This window comes from Falco punctatus, assembly GCF_963210335.1.
Source record: "Falco punctatus genome assembly, chromosome: Z".
Classification (NCBI taxonomy): domain Eukaryota; kingdom Metazoa; phylum Chordata; class Aves; order Falconiformes; family Falconidae; genus Falco; species Falco punctatus.
In genome coordinates, this window is record NC_137586.1 from 75,230,265 (window position 1) to 75,251,672 (window position 21,408).

The following is a 21,408-nucleotide window of genomic DNA, read 5'->3' on the forward strand; positions in this document are numbered from 1 at the left end:
CGTGGCCTTTCGGAGGCATTGCCTCCAGGAGCCGGTGTCATGCATGTTAGCCCCTGCCTGCACTCTGCTGTCCTGAACACCTTAGCTCGTTCCTTGACTTTCTGCTTCAGTCTTTTGCAGTATGTGCAAAGTAACACAAAGGATAAGTATGCGCTGAATCGCTGCTTTATTGACGGTAACAATTGTCTCCATAATAAACTGACTGGATCCAGGAAGACAGATGGAAGGGAAAGTGAGAAAAGAACTGGAAAAGGGCACACAGATGAATGGTTTGGAAGAGGGGAGAAAGCAGATGGTGGATGAAAGTCATTAGTTTAGAGTAACTGTGCTGATCCCCTCCTTTTCTCCCAAGCTGCAGCTAACTTTTGCTGCTTATGGTTGTGATCCTGCTTCCCGTGACTGGCAACTTCCTTCCACATGTGCTGCTGTTACAAGGCAATCCTTGGAGCGTGCCGACAGCGGCTCTTTGGTTTACCTCTAACAAAGCGAAGCCACAGCCAAGCCACCTTTCCAGCTGTAAATTTAGGTGGAGGTGCAGCTATTGGAAGGCAATACTTGCTGGTTTCAGCCATACTGAGCATGTGGATTTGAAAGCTGGAGCGTATGTCCTTTTATTGCCCTAGGAGCTTAGTGACGCACTTGGGGGCAAAGCTTGAAAGCTCAAGTCCCTCTGAAGCTCAAAGAGACTGAACTGTACCTGGGGGGCGCTCCAGCAACAGCCTCATAAATGCACAGTCTCTCAACCAACAATCCAATTACTGCTGTCCCACACCCGGGGCTGTTGGAAGGGGGCAGGATTCCTGATGCAGTCGCATGAATCTGCACAACACCCAAGGGTGTTCAGACCCAACCCTGCCCCAGTGAGTGGTGCTGTGGCAGAGGGAGCACCTGCATGGCAGAAGAAGGGGCTTCCCCGGTCCCCTCACCCCAATAAGATGAGCAGAATTTGGCGGGCGAGCCACCCTTGGCCACCAGCAGCCACCGCCTCCCTTTCTCAGCCCTGATCTCCTTCTCAAATGCATCTTCTCCCACAGGTTCATCCGTGGGCACAGAGGAATACTTCTTGCAGCTCCCCTGGAAAGGCTCAGCATGATCCCTCTGAGGCTGGGACCCTCCTTTCTGCCCAGCTGTTGAGGCAGCAAGGCGGTGCCAAAGCCCAGAGAGGAAACTGGTCCTAAACAGAACGCAGGGATGGATCGAGGCACGGAAGTAAATGCTAAAGCATTTGTTAAGTTCATTGAGCTTGGGATCTGGTCCATAAATGGCTTCTGCATCTTAGTGCGATGATTTTGCCTGTTGCTAATTTGACTAATTAATTTGACTAATTCTGTCTGTTGTGGAACAGTTGATGTCAGGGAAGCAACTGTTTAACTTCAAAGCGAATTTAAGAACATCAGGCTGTGGTCAAGAAATGCACCGAGATGAAATGGGTGTTTGCTGAGCACTCCGGTGCAGGAAGGCAGGCTTGGTACCCTTAGGAAACACATCCCGTGTGTGAGCGAGGAGTGAGAGACAGATAAGTTCTGACTGGTATAACAGTAGTGTTAGAAACTGGTCTGTTCCCTCTCTGTGGGCTTTAATTTGTACTTTATGCTTGAATCCTTTGTTCTCAGGTAAGAAACCGGTCTTTGCATTTAGCCTACCAACTGTTTAATGAGGAACAGCAGCTCTCGTCATACCTCCCTGCGGCCAAGAGAGTCCATCTTACAGGAGGTTTGGGTATGACGTTGTTTTATGAGATCGGTCTTCCCTAAAGCTGAAGTGGAATACTGCTGTGTTGCATTGGCAAAACAGATGGTGCATTTCCCCATGACTAATTAGCGATGCAGTGCATAGTCTGCAAAGAGTGAAAGGAAATCCTTGATACGTTTCTGCTGCTTCCCCCTACGTCTCCTGCCTGTGCAGCACACCGCTGCGGACCGTAGTGGTCGAGAGATTGTTGGTCGGGCAGTGTCCAGCAAAAGGTGGTCCTCACCTATTTCAGGACTGTGGCAATTTGACAGTTCACTCACGTTGGTCACCAGAGGCTTGCCTGGGCTGCTGCTCGACATAGGCAGATCTAGCATGCACAGCTGAGATGGGAAGCCTCTCGGGCTGGCTGCCACCAAGATGGGCTTACGGCACCTCTGCATTCCGACCGGCGCCTGGAGTGGAGTCTCACATCAGGGCAGGGATGTTGCCACCTTCCTGCCCCTTCCAGAAGATCTCCCCTCAGATCTCAGAGAACCTGAGTGTTCAATCTGTGGTCTAAGGGAGCTTTTCAGAGACAGCAGTACTACAGCAGTGTGCCCTGCTGTTGAGACCATGACGGCTGACATAGGTAAACATACACGCACTGAATTTTCAACCGAGAACATCTGACACCGTATGGGGTATACACCATACCTCTGGCCTCTGGCCAGCAGTGAGGGCTGTGTGATGTCATTTCAAAACAGCCGGAGAAAGCAAACGGTACTGAAAAGGAATCTCCCAAGCTTGAATTCACTGGCAGCTCCGTAGCAGTCAGCCCCAGCCTTCCAGAGCAACACCCAAGTGCCAAGTCATTGAACTGCTGCCTGACTCGCCATCAGTGGGTGCCTGCTTGCCTTTAGGTGCTCTGAAGAGCTTTGCCTTTAGGCAGGCCTAGGACTGGTAACCCATCGCTGCTGCTTGACCGGCACTCAGCAAAGCTCATTAAGTAAGTGTGGTGTTCTTGGACAGAATGCACTCAGCCAAAAAACTCTCCAAAGAAGTCCTAAAATTATTTTTTGTTCATATTGGTTGCTGACTTCGTATCTCTATGCCTTATACACAAATCCTACAGGTGCAGTTTGGTCTGTGCCTATGTACGTTGTCATCTTCTTGCTCTGTGCATAGATGGGTGCAGGCATGAATTAGATGCAGCTGTTCTGGTCAGCGAAACACTTCAGAGCCTAATTGGATTCAAAAAGCTTTGAGGAAAGTCTATCCTTTTGAACACTGAAGAGAGCATTGGGGCAAATCTATTGACAGATGATAGCGAGCGAGGCCTTATGTCAAGTTCATACGCATTCAGCTCTGATGTGACTTCATGTGAAACCTCATTGTACTCATACTGGTGTGGAAAAAAAGTCAGGTGGGGACATCAAGGAGGTGTTTATGAATTAGAGAAAGAAAGCAAAAAGTGCTGATTCTTCTCTTTGAGGAAATCACTAAATGAACAGCAAGCAAATGCATGCTAAATATAGCAAACACTTTTGTTGTCATTATGAGCATCCTACTACAAGATGTGAGGGAATAACGTACGATTGTAGGACTTTTGCAGCCGCATCTCTCCTGAGAGAGACACAAAGTTTCACTATGATCCCCTGTACAAAGGGGAAACTGCTGCCAACCTGCAAGTCATGTTACACAAGCTCAGGGTTATGGTGACACAGACTGTTCTCAATTTCTGGGTTGGATCAGCCCAAACACCCATGCAAGTAACCAGCTTTGAACGTGTCCTGCAACAGGCTTCAGTGGAATGGCTTACACGTTAAGAAGAGTCAGAACATGAACTGTCTTACTGGGACGTCTTCTGGAAGGAGGAGAAACTACTAGCAGGAGCTAAAAAAATCAGTACAAAATAGCTATGTGAGTTTGTGTGGGAAGTACACATGTGATGGTGGGGAATGTCGTTACACTGTGAAGATTTACAGACTGTTCTTACAGCTCCAATCCTAGATGAAGGAGTGGACAGGTATCCGTGCCCCCTACTGAATTGTCACTGATGGAAAACTAAAACTTGTTGCTTTCAGCAGTAAAAAAAAGTCTTTCTTCTAGAGCACATACCCTTATCTCTTTTTACCGCCTACTGTGGCGAGCTGCATGTAGAGAGCTGTACCTTGCCCAAAGGGTTTCACTGACCAATGTGGGCAGGTATTCTCCCAGCAAGGTGGGCAACCAGTTTCAGTGTACTTCAGGTACCAGCTACCCTCTCTTTCCAAACATAGGTGCACATCGAACACGAAGAAGATTAATACCTATCTAAATTACCAGGCTAGGTATGCTTTTTCTGGGAAATGAATGCCTGCTGAAAACCACTGAACTGGGCATCTCTGAAGATTCCAGTCCAGATGTACGGTGCTCAAACAACATACATTGATTGTTCTAAAGGCAACACATGCTGTTGAGAGGTTGCATTGGTCTGGTTTTTGTGGGGTGGGGTCACGTCCTTGTGAGGCGCAGGATGCGGTTTCTACATGTTTACTGTTTAGCAAGTGCTTCTGGTAAAAGATGATTCTTGTTTATTTGTTTTCTCTTTTGTTTACTTGTTTTGTTCTCAGATGTTCCTCCTATTAGTATGTCTCCTGGAACTGCCTGGCCTACTTTAGGCTAAAAATAACTCTTGTTACTGCTGTAGCTCCACGCGAGCCACACAACACTCACACTATGAAACAAAACCTGTGCCCTGCTGAGCTTCCCTGAAATGACAGGCGGGTCAGAAATCCGTGTGACCAAAAAGCAGGAGGAAAAACAAACCCTGCCTTCCTGCTCTGCTTCTGCTACACTTGCTGATGGTACAAAGTGGCAAAAGAGCAGAAAGGCACGTTAGTGTTTTGATTTCACTCTGCCTCCTCCACGTCCACCAAATAGATGCCGTTTCTCTTACGGAGAGGTGTGAAAGAGACAATGAAACCGCAGGGATGGGAAGCTGCAAAGAAGACATTTTCACATTAGTTTCCAAGCAGTCATTCTTCAAGTTAACTGAACTTGATGTTCTGTTTGATAAATATAGGTCCTTGGGTGTGATCAGACTAATGCTGCCCATGCTGTTGCACCACTTAAACAAACAGGAATACCTCTCTCCCGCAACTGAGACGTCTTCAGTGGGCTGTGCCTGTGCTCCTGATGGGGTACAAAGGAAAAGGGCCTGGATACACAAGTGTTTTCCTCTGCACTGCACCGGACAGAATTTAACACTTCTCAGCCTTAAGTGGGTAACTTTACACCACTTGTCTGCTTGTGCTCCTTGGTCCATGTGGCCCACGGTGCATACCAGTGAGACGCAAACAGTCTGAGCTTTCTGGTCACCTTGGGCAAGTCACCCCACTGCTGTGTGGCGCTGTGCTCCCCGTCTGCAAAGTGTGTGGGGGCAATGAAGTACTCAGATAATGTTTCTGCACCTCCCTTGGCAACTGAGGAATGAAAGTCCATTGCTCCACAGATAGAAATTTTGTTTTCATGATTTACTTTAGCTTGTGGCTGCTATTTTTTTCCATTTTACAGTTAAGGCGCATCGGCAAGAGCCCTCCAGACACTTGTGGGAAGCCAGGGCTCTGTGCTCCTTGGCAGAATCTCCTGGGTCACCTTTTCTTTGCCCTGCCAGCCAGGAGTTTGTCTTGCGTAGTTGGGCTGGTACCATTCTCACTCTTAGTAACCCATCTGTGACTTGGAGGCAAAGCTCAGCCTGACGCAGGGTGAACACAAGCGGCTCTGTCGGTGTTCTCGCTGGGCTCCTGAGTGACCCTTTGCTGAGGACAGGTCACGCCAAGTGCCAGGAGTTCAGGGTGGCCCAGCAGCTGCTGCACAGCAGGAGCTCCTCAGCAGGAGCTGCTCAGGCAGACGGGGCAAGGGGCAGGTTTTGAGCACAGGCCCAGGACACCGTGCCGCAGCCTTGGCCCGCAGCCCTGCCCGGTGCCCTGAGTGGGCACGATGCGGCACGGCGGAGGCGGCACGCCAGCCGTGATGCCAGGGCCCGGACCAGGACCCAGGATGCCCTTTCCACCGCGGGCTGCGCTGCGCGCCCCCCGGGAAGGGAGGGGGGAGGAGACCGAAGGTGGGCAGCCGGGCGAACACACGGAGGGAGCTGGCGACCCGTGACAGCGTCGGTGCCCCTAAACCCCAGGGATGCGCCGGCTCAGAGGGCCCTGGCGTCCCGGAGCACGGGGCTCCGCTGGCAGCCGGGTCGCGGCCGGGGGACGCCAGCGGCGCTGCGTGCTCCGCGGGGCGGGGGCCGGGGGAGGAGGTGCAGGCAGGGGGCTCCGGGCCGCGTCCAGCCTCCCGCCGGCAGCTGCCGAACGACAGGTAGAACCCCCCGGGGTGGGGGGGCGTGTTGCTCCCCGCCCCCGCGGCGTGTGGCAGCGGAGAAAGCCCCGGGGGCCGGGGGCTCCGGCACGCAGGAGGGCGCCGGGGGCGTGCGGGCCGGGCGGGGGCGGCCGCGGCGGAGACCGGGGAGACCCCGCTGCCTGCCCGCCCCTCCGCCCGCCCCTCCCCTGTCCCCTCCCTCCGCTCCGCAGCCGGGGCTGGGGGCTGGAAGCCGGGTCCGGCGCCCGGGGAGGCAGAGGCGGAGAGGCGGGCGATGGGGGAGCAGCCGCGCCGGCCACTCTCCGGGCATCGCTAGGGCGGCGAGGGGGCGGGAGGGGGCGAGCAAGAAGAAGGACAGGGACAAGGACAAGGGAGGGCGTCCCGGGCCCCCGCCCCTCTCCGCCGCGCCGAGGAGGGAGGGCGGACCACGATGGCCGGCTGGCGGGCGCTGCCCGCCCGCCCGCATGGAGACCGCCGCCCGTAGCGGGGCTGCCGCGCCGCACCGCGGGGTGAGCCGGGCCGGGCCGGGCGGGTGCGGGGGGGCGCGGAGGGCCGGGGCGGGCGGCGAGGGGCGGGTGGGAGCCCGCGGCCGGGGGCGCCTCCGGCCTGGCCCGCCCGTGCGGCACCGCGTCCCGGGGCGGGGCTCGGGCCGGCGGCGGGAGCCCGGCGCGGCGCCGGGGGCGCTGGGGCCGCGGGAGCCGGGGCGACGCGGCGGGGCCCTTCCTCCACCGGGAGGTGCCGCGCTGCCCCTGCCCCGGCGTGGTGCGGCGGGCGGGACCCGGCCCCGGGCAGGGCGGTCCCTCGGCGGCGCCGTGCGGGGCCGGCACCTCGCCGGTGTCTGGGTCGGGGTCCCCGGGGGCGCGAACCGCTTCCCCTCGCCTCGGCTCGCTGCCGGCGCACCCGTGGTGCCGCCCGACCGCGTCCGCGGTGCCGGACCGTGGGCCCTTTTGGCCCCGGTGGCGGGGACAGAGCGGCGCCTCCCGCGAGGCGGCGGGGAAGGCGGGCACCGTCTTCCCGTGACCGTTCCCGGCTGTGCGCTTCCCTGCCGGTGTCGCGCCGTGCTGCGGAGTTGGCCGCTAGTTTGGGAGAAGGCGGCGTGCTGCAGCAGGGCGTGAGGGTACGCTGCATGTAGGGAAAAGAGGCTTCGGAGTGGACATGCAAAAATGTCCCTAGATGCGACAGCGTTCGGATGTTTTGAGAGACGTGACCCAGAGTCTTTTTGCATCTGTAGAAAAGCTAGGTTGTTCCAAAAGGAAAAAAAGCAAGCCTTTTCATCAGTAGTGATTTAAAGCTGTCATTGCAGCTAGTGAGATGAGATTTCCAAACTGACACCTGAGGTTGTACAATAGTCCTTTTGAGCCCTCTGGGTGAGTATTTCAGAAATAAATGGATGAGACTAACAGTACTGATCTTGGATATGATGTGGTCTTTGTGGGGATATGAAGACACGTGGGACAGCGCAGGGACTTCAGGTGACATCCTCCCTATTGTGAATGAGATGGGTATGGTGAGGAAAAGCAGAGGTCATGGCTCTGTGCTCAGATTTCTCCCTGTTTCTACTTGGGCACAAGGAAGGTCGTTTCTTAAAACCTTTCTGTTTTGTACAATGGGCTCTTGTGCTTGACTCGGTGAAAGAAGGTTTCTGGAGGAATTACTGCAGAGGAGGTTACCTTCGGGGCAGAGGCTACTTGGTGTGATTGCCTTCAGCCTGTAAATTTCAAGATCCAGTTTAATCTGAGGACATGGCTGTGGACCTCCATCTTTTTTTAAGTAATCTCACTACTCTCAGGTGTGAGTTTTTGGGGGCTATTTCTAAAAATAAAAAAATGGGAAGACCTTAGGGGAAGTCTCTTCTGCATTTGTCCGTAGGTATTTTTGAACATACTGTGGCAGGAGGAGAACCTGCTTTCGAGGCTTTACACAGGGGAGGAAAAAGGACAGACTTTACATCAACTGAGGATCTTTCAAGTACTGGGAGCTATGACAACAGCTCCCTGCTACATCTACATTTATTTGTATTCCTTCTTCTCCTCCTCAACTTCCATTGCTAGCTCTCACGTGGCATAATTTGGTGTTGGCTTATGCTCACTCTTAGTAGAAAACCAGTGGTGCTGAAAAAGGTGCTAAACCCACATTTATCAACAAGGTTGATATTCGGTGTTATTTCCCCTTTGGTGGTGGATGTGGACTTGTTTCAGAATATGTAGACCTACTGGGCAAAACTGTGCTAGTTGTTGGTGCTTATTAACCTGTTTCAACATGCTCAGTAAAGACCATGCTCCCACCCCCACCCCCAACTGATGAGACAGATTTTTTCAGAGGAGACAGGGGGCTAGTGGGGAACTGTATCCTTAATTCCTCAGCCGTGAAGTCACATCTCAGTTACAGAACCTTTTGCTGGGTCTGTAATTGAAGACATACTTGGGACTGAATTGTGAGGGTTAAGCAGCAGAAGGAGATTTCTGAATTTGCAATTGCATCATAGCTGTCTTGTTTTTCTTAATACTGTACCTTAATTTTCTTTGAAAACTTTGATCACCATGAAATAATTTTCATTTTTTTCTTCGCTCACTCTTCCCTGCCTCTTTATTCAGTGATAGGAGGCTAGATGCACTTGTTGTTTTGAGGTGTTTTTTTTAAGTTGGAAAACATTTCCTTAATTGTTATTTTATCAGATGGTATGTCAAACTGATTATCCTACTTCCCAGTGCTCTCATTTTTCTTCCTAATAGTTTCTGCAGCCACAGATACCTTGCAGATCTGTAGATAATACAGGAACATGGAGGAAGCATGTTTTTCCAGTGGTATTCAGGAGGACCTATTGTGAATATCACTTTGACAGGGGGGTTGTTGTGGAATTGTCACTTACGGAGCTAGGCCCTCAAGGTAGGCAAACTTCTCTAATGAAAAACAGCTACATATCATCAATGCTTAAAAGAAACATCTTTTTAATCCACTAATGCTGGCCTGCTTTTACTGATTGAAGTTATGGCTAAAGACTAACCTTTTAAGTTGGTGACTCTTCAGGAGTAAGATCTGTCTTGAGCATTGGTTTCCCCTGTCATTGTTTCCTGAAAATAAAAGTAGAACAAAGAGAAATTCTGTAGTGATGATGCCAGAAACCCTTGTGAACTCTCTCTCTACTGGTTTATGCCAATCAAATTTGTGATACATGTCAATGCACTAGTTTTCATACAAGGGTGCCGAAATCAGCTGTGCCATCTTGTTCTGAGAGACTGAAATCAGAGTGGTTTTTACTTAGGAAGTGAGAACACCCCTCCTTATGATGGCATACGTCTTGAAGTCTTTGCTTGGTTTTTAGTCCATTCTTTCCCAGGTGAGATATCCATGTGAATTAAACAGGTTGATTTTTGTTTTGTCAGCTTAGTTGGCAGCTGGGAGGTTAGTTCTCCAGAATTTGCTGTATAGTGTCTGTTGTGCCTGGAGGTCTGCACTGCTCTGTGCTTTGAATTTCCCAGCTCTGGAGGAAATCCATGCCCTTCACATACCCTGGCTTGATGTTACATTGAGTTCTGCACACTCAGTCCTGTACTCTTTAACAGGCCATGTTTTCTTTCTCTTTGGGCTTTTATTGCACTTTTTTTTATTTTCAGTTGTGATCACAGACAGAAAAGACTGGGTGGGAACATCCACCAGCAAACCCAGCTGTTCACTGAAGAACACCCAAAGCTCTCGGGGTTTTTAATAGGTTGATGTTTGGATGGGGCATAAATATACAACTTAACAACCGACGTATTTATTGCTGCTTGTGTGTGAAATTGGTGCTGCATCTTGCCCGCCTATCCTCTCTTACCTATTTAGGCATTATTTGATGGGTTTGTGTATCAGGGTGAAACTTGCTTTTCAGTGGTGCTTTTCAGAAATGCTTGCTTGGCAGCAGCTGAGAGAACATTTGTGAGTGGCATTGTTGTTCACGATGCATGTCCTGATTCTGAAAATCTCACGCTTTTGTTAAAATTGTGCTACCATCAATGTCTATTGGATGCCATGAACAAGGGTCAGAAGAGGGAGGCTACAGAAACAGTAGCTACTCTGAATAATCACTAGCTGGGTTGTTAGATACAGGGTCAACATTCACCCATTTCCTCCCTTTTTGGAAAACCTGCAGTGTTCATAGCCTGTACGTTGTTCACTTTCAAAACAGTGCTGAACACTGTTGTCAACAGTCAGACCTCCTTACAGTCAGTAACTGCCTAAATCACCTATAACAACGATGAGGGCAATTCCGTGCATTTGCAGGGAATGTAGTGTCATTCACATGGTAGTCTTTTTTGTGCTGCCTTTTTTATCTAATAAGCCAGTGGATCATAGTCTGTCTGTCCTCTTGAAGTACAAGATAACTTTCCTTACCCAGGTGGGTTTCTGTGAAGAGCTGCTCTGTTCAGTAATCCAAATGGGAACATTTGAATAAGATTTCAGCATGAATTTTCATAGAGGTTTCTTGTGCTGCTTTTTACTACTTTGCTGAGGCACCAGTGAATTCAGAATCCTGCTTCACCATCCATCAGTTTAAATCAGTCAAAAGGAGAGGAGGAGGAGAAAAAAATCCAACTTTGATGAAAACATACATACTGAAAAGGCAGTTGTATCATATTTATATTCTGCTGTGTGCTTCTGTCACCCACGCTTGTAAAATACTCACTGACAACAAAATGAAGTACATTTAATTTCCAAATACACAGTAATTTACTGTATTTGCTGAGTAATTACTGGTAGGTCTTCTTTGATAACTTATTTTTCTTCTTATTCCAGCCCTTCTTCCATTCCTTGTGCATGGAGGAGGGTGTTTAATAATACACAAACTGATGAGTAACTCAGTTTGTATTAGCTATTTGTTTTTAAATTGACTGAGATACTTAGCAAGAAACTTGAAAAATATAATTTCGTAAAACACAGCTGGGATTTTTGGAGCATCCCATGAGAACTATTTATGGGAGAAAGGAAAAGTATTGAAAGAATGAAGAGTCATTGTAAATATGTGCCTTATCTTCCTTAAAACACCTAAATTGCATTCCTGTGTGCTCAAACCTTGCTTGTAATACCAATTAAACATGCTCAGTAACCTGTCAGAATAACACAGGCCTGATGGCAATGCTATTCTTGGATGAATGAAGCCAGAAAAGGAGTCTCGCCTTCTCAGAGTAAACCTGCTATAGAAATTCACACTCTCCTATGCTAAAAGCCATTTGTACTTCTCAAGAGTGGCCTTGGCCCTGCTTACGAAAGCTGTGCCAGTTCAGCCAGCAAACCTGGGGACAATAAGGACAGGACAGCTTGCAAAACACAGGCCTGTGGGATGACAGCCCCAGTAGACTGCAAAGTGCCCCAAAAGGCCATTTGTTCCTTTGCAAGGATTGTGCCCACTGGCAGCTTTGAGCGTGACTGTGCTCCTGATGAAGAGGAGCTGTGGGGAGCTGTCTTAGCAGTCACCATTCTGGGAATACTGTTGTCAGAGTAGAGAAAATACATGTGTGTGTTGAACAGAAATGTTTGCACATCTTTTTATTATGACTTAATATAGTTAGCTCAAAACCTTTGCTAGGTTGCAGAACCATTGGCTGTAGCCTACCAGGCAGAAAGTGGAACAAATTAAAGAACTGAGTGTGAAAAACTGATTGACAGTGATCATCTTTGCAGCTGGGGTATTCAGGGATTTGAATTCAGAGTCAAGAAAGGGGGCCCTGGGGTCTGCTTTAAGAAATATGTGGTAATAGTTGGCATGTTTCTTAAGCAGGACCAGGTCAGTCAGAAGATGAGTCTGCAGCTTTATGCTTCTATACACTGGGCTGAGTCAAAGAAATTCCAGGTCTCCCCAGTGCAGATGTAAGCCACAATCTTGATCAAGGTTTGACATCCTTGCATCACTTGGACAAATTAGTCTTGGTTATCTTGAGAATACAGGGAATGTTATTTGGAAAGACATGAGAAGATGTAACACAATTGTCAGTCATGAAAGCCATCAGGAGCATGTCATGCCTTTCAGCAAATAGGATACCAGAAAAAAAAAAATACTAGTAGTCAGGAAACACGCAGCTTCCTGATGCTTTCATTGAGATCCTGCTACTGGCTGGCTGCATGAGGTTGTGTACTCCAAATGCAGACACAGTATGCAGATGTACAGTGGTGTCCTGGCTGCAGGTTTGCTGGTTGATTTTCTATACTGACGAGCATCAGAGAGCAGCCCTTTGTAGCAGCCTGTGGTATTGAGGAAACTAGAGGTGAGTCATGGGTTGTAGCAACCACATGGCTACTGTGAGGCTGCCAAAAACACAAGAGAAAAATCGTTGGTACATAATCATTTCAGGCACTGCTACAGCAGTGAGTGGATAGAGACCATTGTTTATGTGGGGTTGTCGCATGTCGCATATAGTACATCTGTTTCTGCTTTCATGCATGCCATTGTGCATGAAGCCAGTGACCTGAGAAACTGATCTGAGATGTGAGAAACAACTTGGAAATTTTCAGGTATCTTAGGTTAGATAAGGACAAGGCAAATTAAAAGAAAAAAAAACCTGAGAGGTTTGTTGATATTCACCTTGAGCTTAATACAGAAGCTGTAATGCCAGTGCAGAGATAGCATAAGGCTGCATTAATCTGTCCTGCCACCTGTCTTAGAGGAGATGCAATTCATGTAACAGCACCTGGCCCACCCACAGGCTTCGCTGAGTTTAGCTCACTTAGCGGGTATTGGAGCTGGACCATGTTCAATTTGCATCAGCTAACATTATGCAAGGCAGTTGCAGAATATAACTAATTCACAGGTGTTCAGCAAGAAAAGCAGCATCTGTGCTAAAAGGAATGATCTTTAAAGAGAAGCTGTTCAAGAGCTATATGCCAATCATTCACTTGTATGATTTGTATGAAAGTGGAAGAAATTTTGACTAGAAAGGTTAGTCTATGAATTTGTTTCTCTTATGCAGGCAGTTTCCATAGCAAAACAAAATTCTGGAAAATAACAGGTTTCTGCCAAAAATTACTCAGTTCTGAAAAGTTTTGGCCCAAAATATTGAGAAGAAATACTATGCATAAACAATTTTTTTTTTTGCTGTAGAGGTGTTTTTTTGAGGGTTTGGTTTACGTTTACTTAAAATAGTGAACATCAAATGATCCACCATTTTGAGTTTGCATTAGGGTTTTTTTTCTTTTTTATCTCCAGTTGAAAGTGTAAGGGTTTATCTGTTTTTCTGTGTTGTGTTAGTGTCTTGAGTTTGGCGGAGAACATTCTACTTTTGACTTTGCTACCTAGAGTAAGAGAAGGGATGTAGAGCTTGAAGTAACAGAAAGAGATTGAGGATCCACTGAACATCCCCGATGTCTGCTAATTCTGTTTGTGTACTTATCTGTATTCATTAATTGGATTCTTGCAGAGATTTTCTTGAGTTGTGGTTCTATGATGGAAATAAGAGCTAAGGTAGGAGGGCTGGGAACAGGGAAGGAAATGGTTTTAAGCTGATGAATACCGTAAGATGGTTTTCTTGCTAACAGGAAGAAAATGGGGTGTCATTTCAGACAGAATGGAATATTTTGTTGGCTTTGTAGCACTGTTCTATCTTTTTAGGGTTTGCAGCTTCTTTCTGTAAAAGCTTTGTTTTATTTACCCCAATTTTGAAAATACCTGCTCTAGCTTTTGACCAGAAGCATGTCCTCAGGCTCCTCTGCTGCTCTTTCCTTTTTATTCACCAATTCCCTTAAGAGAAGGGAAAGCGCGCAACTGGTGTTCAACAGAGTGGCAGTGGTGTGAATTGGGTGGATTGTATTTACTTAGTATTGCCAGTGATTGCCCAGGAGGTGACTACATTTGTTCCTACAGGAAAGGGACCACCAAAGACAGATTTTCCTGCTGCTCTGTAATAGCTCTTGAAATAAAAATTGAGACACACTTTTTTTTTTTTTTTTTTAAACTGATAACGATTTTGTTGCCTAAGTGTAACTTCAGACCTTAATTCTGATCACCACAAGTCATGAATAAGCTATTTGCTTGAAGAAATATTAACACCAAGGTAAACAAAGTATAACAGAAAGAGACCCAGGCTGGAATGACAAAAAATGAGTAAATGTCATTGACCTTATTGTACTGCAGGCTTTGTTCTCTAAATAGGAATATATAGGTCAAGGAAATGGTAAATAAACTTGCTGACATTTTTTCAATACTGATAGCCTGCATTTCCTGGCATGATAGTCTGTATTTTCCAGTACATAATGATCTTCAATTAATCTGCAATTGTTTATCCAGCCAAATGCTCATGTCTTTGGAATCAACACCACTAGGGTGCTCAAAGGAAAACCAAAGCTCATATGAGATCAGGTAATCCACTTCAAGAAGCTCATCCTGTAATGTCTTTCAGCCCAGTAGCCCTATAAACATTCTTTCAGTGCTCAAAAAAAATTAATTAATATCAGATAATTGATGTTTGAAAACAATTAGTATTGATACTGTTAATTAATAGTTGACATAAACTGTATTTCATCTTAGGTTAGACAAAGTTAACTTAGGGATGGATGTTAGTACCATTCCTGGTGATCTGGAGTTAGGACAGAAGTTGGAATATGTTGTTCCTTCAGTATATGACTTTGAAATTTGTGTTACTTATCTGCATCTAGGACATCATCAATGCACAGATCATTATTATGGTACTTGCTTTGAAAATGATTGTGTTACTTGTCGCCATACTTCTGGTAGTATCTCAAAATGTTAGTCCATGATGTCAGTGTGCAGACAGCACTTTCTCTTTGGTCTCTGGCTGATGCAGCACTGCAAAGAGAGATTGATAGCCGAAGGGGAGAATATGCTGCTTTCGTTAGGAGAATATGGCAGTGACGGTGATGCACACCCAGTGACAGAAGTTTTCCACAGTGGACTTCAGTTCAGCATTATCAGGAAGGAAATGTGTAACCAAATTTGCAATTTGTTTGGGGGTTTTTTTAAGGATTTTAAGAAGTTATTTTTTATGTTAGACTTTTTGATACTAGAAATAGGTATTTGACTAGTTTTATGACAGACTTTTTTTTTTTTTTTTTTTTTCTCTCTCTAAGTCTTCATTTGCTAACCAGAGCTCACCTTGGCTAGCATACAACTTTGTCGTCTTTAGTAATTTCATCTTGGGAAACTAACATCTTTATAACACTTTCTAAAATTATTAATGTTGCCATCCTTTTATAATGGTGAGGCTTCATTTATCTTAAGAAGAATTCCTCCTCTGGCTTCATTTATACAGAAGAGACAGTTCCTGCTTTTGTCAGGTACTTGGTCTGATGGATGTGTATCACAGTCTTTAAAGGTGATTTAATCTGGCCCGAAGTTATTCATGGGGTTCTTGGTTGAATAACTCAGTGAAACGGCTTCACAGATCAAAAATGCATGCACCAGAGAGCAGAGGTTTGGTTGCATTGCTCCTTTTATGGGGCAGGAAAATACACTTCTAAGTATGAGCAATATGAGTTGCAAAGACAGGACTACTTAAATGGTAACTGTCAAAAGAACAATGTGTTTAGTTGAGGCTACTTTTCATTATTCTTTTGATATGTATTTGTCCAGCTCTTAAGTTCCTGCTGCGATCATGCTGATTCTTGATTCCAAGATGTTTGCTGTGGTATAGAGGACTAGCAAAACAGCTGTTCAGCTTTAAATCCCGTTATACAGGTCTCATAATAAATTCTACCAGCACACTTGCTATTTGCAGTGATGTGATGTGGAATGATTTTAAAAAATGTTACTGCATTGTGGAACAATAAAAAGCAATCATTTTAAAACTGCCATTCCTTTTTCTTGTTACTATTTACCTTGGTGATCTTCAGCAGAAGCCAGCCAATGGTGCATGTAATTAAAAAAATAAATTAAAAAAAAAGGAAAAGGGGAAAAGTCTTTATCTCTGTTATAAAGCATTCAACAAGAGAAATAGAAGAATAAAATCTACAATGTTTTGTGAGGAGACTAGCATGAGTTAGGGCAGTAAATGGTATGTTAATCAGAACAGAGAGCACAGTGAGCATTTCAAGTAAAGCTCATACCAAACCACAGGACAGAAAAGCACATTCTGGTATTTTTGCATTCTGCACCTCAGTTAAGAGGTAGAGTGAATATCTAAATGGGTTTTGATTGGCATTCAGTGGCTCTGTGAGCAGAGAGGAGAGGTGACAGGAGGTCCGGGTACCCAAGTCCTAGACCTCAGGCTTTTTTGGGTTTTCTTTATGTGGTGCTTTGTCCCTTATCAGCTCCTTCATCCTCTTGTAATAGAAAAAGAAGACCTTTGCTCTGAAGCCAGATGTGTGAGGTGTCCATCTCAAGACTCATATCAGTCATGTTCATCTCCTTTATCGTGCTCAACAACATTGCATGTACCTTAACTGCAAACTTTTTCTGGTTTTTATGACTACTGTGGTGTGACTCTGAGTCATACAACTCATCTGGGATTTGTTTACTCATGTGTGTGCAGTGGCAAAGCCTTCAACACCCTGGCTGGCAAGAGTGGCGTAATTTTCAGGTTTGTTCCCAGCTTGGCTGCTGGAGGAGTCTGATGTTCTGTGCCCTTGCTTGGGTGTCCACCCTTGGCCTTCCTCAATATACTGGTCTTCTCAATCCTTATTTACTTTTGTCTCTTACAGTTTTAATTTTATCTACCTGTGATGATGACAGAAGGAGGAAACTGAAACATCTTCAGTAATTCCATTGTGTCAGGAAAGTAAACTGAGATTACTTGCAATCTTAAGTATTCATTAAGGCATTCGTTGTAGTAATTGCAGTTTTGTGTTAAGACTTAATAGCCTCAGTGAGAGACTCAAAGTTTTGGCCAAATCATCAGTGATTCACAGTTGGTACTTCTAAAATAAATTACTTGCTTTTAAGCCTTCAAACAATTCTGCTGCTGGAACATTTTCCTGATGAGTTGTGGAGTGCAGGATGTAACAGAATTATTTCAGTTCAGGTGGGTGACAGATGGGAATTAGAAACAAATTTTCAAAACGTCTGTCTCCCTCTGTATTAGTGTAGCAGAAGCAGTTCATGCCCTCTTTTATCAGTTTGCTGTAAACAGTAGCTGAACAGTTGAACAGTGACGGCTTGCAAACAAATGCTGAGGTGCTCGGAGGGTACCTGTTATCCTGAAAGTCATGCAAAACGAGCGCAGTGTATTGATGTGTGACAAATACAGGTTACTACAGATACAGCTGGACTTTCAGTGGGAGGGCAGAAGGTAAGTGATATGATGTAAAGTAGAGGTGAAGAAGGAAGGGAATGAAATGGTGTAAATGGTGGTCATTCTGTGAGCATCAGTAGTTGTTAAGTGTTACGGGAATGAGAGTTGGTCTCTGTTGCCATCCCATTTTCTTTATACCTTCCAGGCTGAGCAGAAGATGGGGTTCCCCCACTTGGTTCTGGGCTCTATACTTGGAGTCTATACTCATGCATGTTTTGATGAAGAATGTCATATCTCTAAACCAGTCCTATATTGCAGGGCTGTTATATCAGGATTAAGGCCATGCAGCTTCTTACTAGTGTGTCTACAGCACTTTTAGCTCTCCTCTGCTCTGCATTTGGACCATGCTTTTGGTTTGACCTCCTGTGCAAACGGGCAGGGAGTTTCATCCACTCACTTTTTAAACACTGTAATGTGTGTCTTGTCTCAGGAATAGCTTCTAAAAAGGTACTAAAGCTTTATAAGCATCTTGCAGAGAAGTATGCGTTTCTTTCATCTCTCTTTCTGTCTATGCGTGAAGGTACAGTTCATGGTACTGATCTGTTGACAGTAGCCTGGTTTGTTGCAGACAGTGGAGTTATACAGGTTTATAGCAGAGGATGGCATGTTTTGTGATTTAACCCTGGCTGGCCACCAAGCACCACGCAGCCGTGCGCTCACTGCCCCCCAGGTGAGGTAGGGGAAAGAATCAGAAAAGTGAGAAAACTTATGTGTTGAGATAAGGACAGGTTAAGAGGTAAGGCAAAAGCCGCGCACACAAGCAAAGCAGAACAAGGAATCCATTCACCACTCCCCGTGGGCAGGCAGGTGTTCGGCCATCCCCAGGGAAGCAGGGCTCTGTCACGTAATGGTTTCTTGGGAAGACAAACGCCATAACACCAAATGTCCCCCCCCCCATCCTTCTTCTTCCCCCAGTTTATGCATATACTCAGCATGACATCCCATGGTATGGAATATCCCTTTGGCTGGTTCAGGTCACCTGTCCTGGCAGTGTCCCCTCCCAGTTCCTTGTGCCCCTCCAGCCCGCTCACTGGCAGGGCCCAGGAAACTGAAGAGTCCTTGGCTTAATATAAACATTACTTAGCAACAACCAAGACATCAATGTGCTATCAACGTTGTTCTCACACCAAATCCAAAACACAGCGCTGCACCAGCTACTAAGAAGAAAATTAATTCTATCCCAGCTGAAACCAGGTCAGCATGTCTCACGTGAAAGTCAGAATATAACCCTGTGCAGGTAGCCTATGTTTTATGTACTACACAGTATTGGGTGTATTGAGTAGGGTGAAATTACACCAAATAGAAAAGCAATTTGGTTTCTTTTTCATTTCTGCTTTGCTTCAGTTAAGCAGTGATTAATGCAGGCACTCAAAACTCTAATGGCTGTATTTCTTTAAAATGGTTCATTTTTAAGAAATCTTGATTCTGCTAATCAAGTCTCAACTCCCATCTTGGCCATTGTTACAGCCCTGAAAATGAAACAATAAATTGCGGACTGAAATCTGTGGCTATCCACATTTCAAATTAAATGCTAGATCTTTTGATGTCGGCACATTCACATTTTGAAGAAGCTGTGCTGCAAGAGGTTTCTCAGACCACCTCTCCCCTTGCTGTCGTGATGCTTTTTCATAGAATTTGATAGAACTTTGATTCTCTTGAACTTAATGGCAAAGCTTCTACGGATTCCATGGGATCAAGGTTTGACTAGTATTTGCAAGTGCTGTAACCTCCACAGGACTTAAGTTTTGTCTTGCTTAACATAAAAATGGCTAAAGCTTAAAATAAATAAATGGACTATATCACCTTGATGTCAAGTGTTTTCAGGGGACAGTTTCACAGTACAGTTCTTGTGTTTGTTTGTAAGCACTTATGATGTATATGCTGACATGCAATGAACACCAATTTATTAAGGCATTTCTCTTCCAGTCAAATATATGTTTGGCGGTTATGAGTCAGCCCTCAGTGTATGCACAACTTCTCTTTTTTTTCTGCCACCTTGCAGTCTGCTTTGCTAGCCTTTTCTCCCAGTCTCACAACCTAACACAAAGACAATCAAATCAAATTAGCTTCTCTGACACAAAAAAAGACCTGGAGCTTGCTGCTTGCTCAAATATGTAGCCTTACATTGAAGACCTGCTAACACTGAGACACTTCAGGAAGTTTCACTTGTTGGTGATATGGCCAGAAAGCAAATGGTGGGCAAATAAATTAGGTTGATCAAAGTAGAAAGGATGGCTACTCTGATGCATTTAGGTCGTGAGTCTTTACCTGTCTGTCCAGGGACTAGGAAGAAAGAGTAGGTTAGTTTATTAACCTGCAGTCTACTACTGCCTACTAAGCACCTGGAGGCTGCTGTTGTCGGGTGGGATATTGAGTGTGATAATGACTGCTCTGATGCCTTTATACCAGTTCCAGTCTCTGTGACTGGAAATGCTGCTTATCTGCTTTTGAGTGGATACAGATCAGGTGTTCCAGCTCCTCAGATTTCCATTACCTACCTGCCTAATAAACATCATCCTGAACAGGGTACCAGGGAAGATCAATCATAATGTAGTCTCTCCAAGGTCAAGCTTGGCCAGGGCCTTGAGATGTGTTGCTGTAAGTGGTATGTTTTGTCTAGGTGTGGATGTAAAGGGAGAGACTGGATAAAAGAGTTAAAATGCTCTTAACAAAAGTGGTGCACATGTAACTGTGAGAGATGAGGAACAGTGTTTTTAGCATGCCTTTGACCATAGGACAGGCCAGGCTTCTGTAACACTCAGGGTTTCACATAATACAGAGAAAATTAGCCTGGAAATGAAAAGGACTTAATTAAAATGTTATTTTCACTTTGCTACCCACTTATTATCACAGCATAGCTGAGTTTGTTAATGAGATATGCCAATTATAGTTGTTTTCTTTCTCAAAACTGCAGGAGGAAAAAAAGATTTTAAAGGTCATATGCTTTGTCTTTTTTTTTTTGAAGAAGCTATACTTTTTAGAGTGGCTCTCAAAAATAGGTTTTGATGAAAGAACAATTACCATGGTCAAAATGAAAAAAGAAAAAAAAACCCAACTTCAGTATTCTTTTAATGTATGGATTTTTAAACCAAATACATTAAACTGAAATGAAGTTCCCTTCTGTGCATGATGAAAAGGAAAAAATTATAAGAATTCAAAATGTAGAAGAAAATGGTTATTATGTGAAATTTTATCATGTGCCATACAGTTTTCTCTCACAGATTTTTTCTAATACAAAAGTGTGTTCCTAAGTAACAGATTTCCTTTTTTATCATAAGGCTGTTAGATTAGTGGAGATGATAGTCATGCTGCTCTCACATAAACAGATGCTTCAATTAGGAGTATTAACAGGCCTGTGATCTTTGGATGAAAGGTGAGAGAATATTCTGACACTCAAGGTTTTTTATCATCTTTGCTGTTCCTTGTGAGGGTGTGTTTTCATTTTTTGTCTGAAAGCCTGCTTTTTGACCTTTCTCAAGCAGTCCCATGAAGGGCTGTGAATTTTGTTTTCTGCTTCCAGTCAATATCTGCCTTCTGCAACCTCAACTGCATGCACGCCTGGCTGGGCAGGCAGGGCCATGGTCTGCTATCTGTATCATCTATGTGCAGGCTTGTAAAGCAGAGCAGAACTTAGCCCTTCAGATTCTCTAATGGATTTCACTTGCCTTTGCCATGGTACTCATTCCGACTATGTTACAACCTCACCCTGAACCCTTTCGCTGCCCTGACCTTTTACCCTCTTACTTTGCCTCTCTCTGGAGAGGCATCAAAGCTAATCTCTTCTGTCCTTTTGACTTCATAGTACAGATTTATTTGCATTATCTTTTTACAGTGATAGCAAAGCTAACATCTACAACGCATCTCACTTAGGCTATGAAATGTTTCTATTTCACCACAGTCACAGTAGAGTGGTCTACAGGTGTCAGGTGAAGCAAACTCTGGGTGGCCTTTTTATTCCCTAAACCCAAAAGAGGGAGAGTGGCACCAGTGATGACTGTTTCGGTGATGTACAGCTAGCAGTGCTTTTTCACCCTTTTCATCACCCCTAAAAACATTTCACAGGAAATATTCCTGCAGCCAAGCAGAAGCTTAAAAGTGAGATTATTTGCTTTAGAAATGCATTTTTTCAGAGAGTTGAAGTTTCTTGGTTACAGTTTCTATTAATTTCTGT

General features: G+C 45.4%; 1 protein-coding gene and 1 long non-coding RNA gene across 6 annotated transcripts in view; one reads left to right on the forward strand and one right to left on the reverse strand.

Moving 5' to 3' along the window:
- Positions 1 to 21,408, reverse strand: part of LOC308056144 — a 271,689-nt gene that overhangs the window by 165,859 nt on the left and 84,422 nt on the right. The window lies entirely within an intron of this gene.
- PLPPR1 (phospholipid phosphatase related 1) overlaps positions 2,215 to 21,408 on the forward strand; it is a 133,785-nt gene continuing 114,591 nt past the window's right edge. For all 5 annotated transcript variants that reach the window (XM_080371040.1, XM_080371035.1, XM_080371036.1 and 2 more), the window contains exon 1: positions 2,215 to 6,533. The gene's annotated coding sequence lies outside the window, so the exon portion shown is untranslated. The remainder of the gene's footprint in view (positions 6,534 to 21,408) is intronic.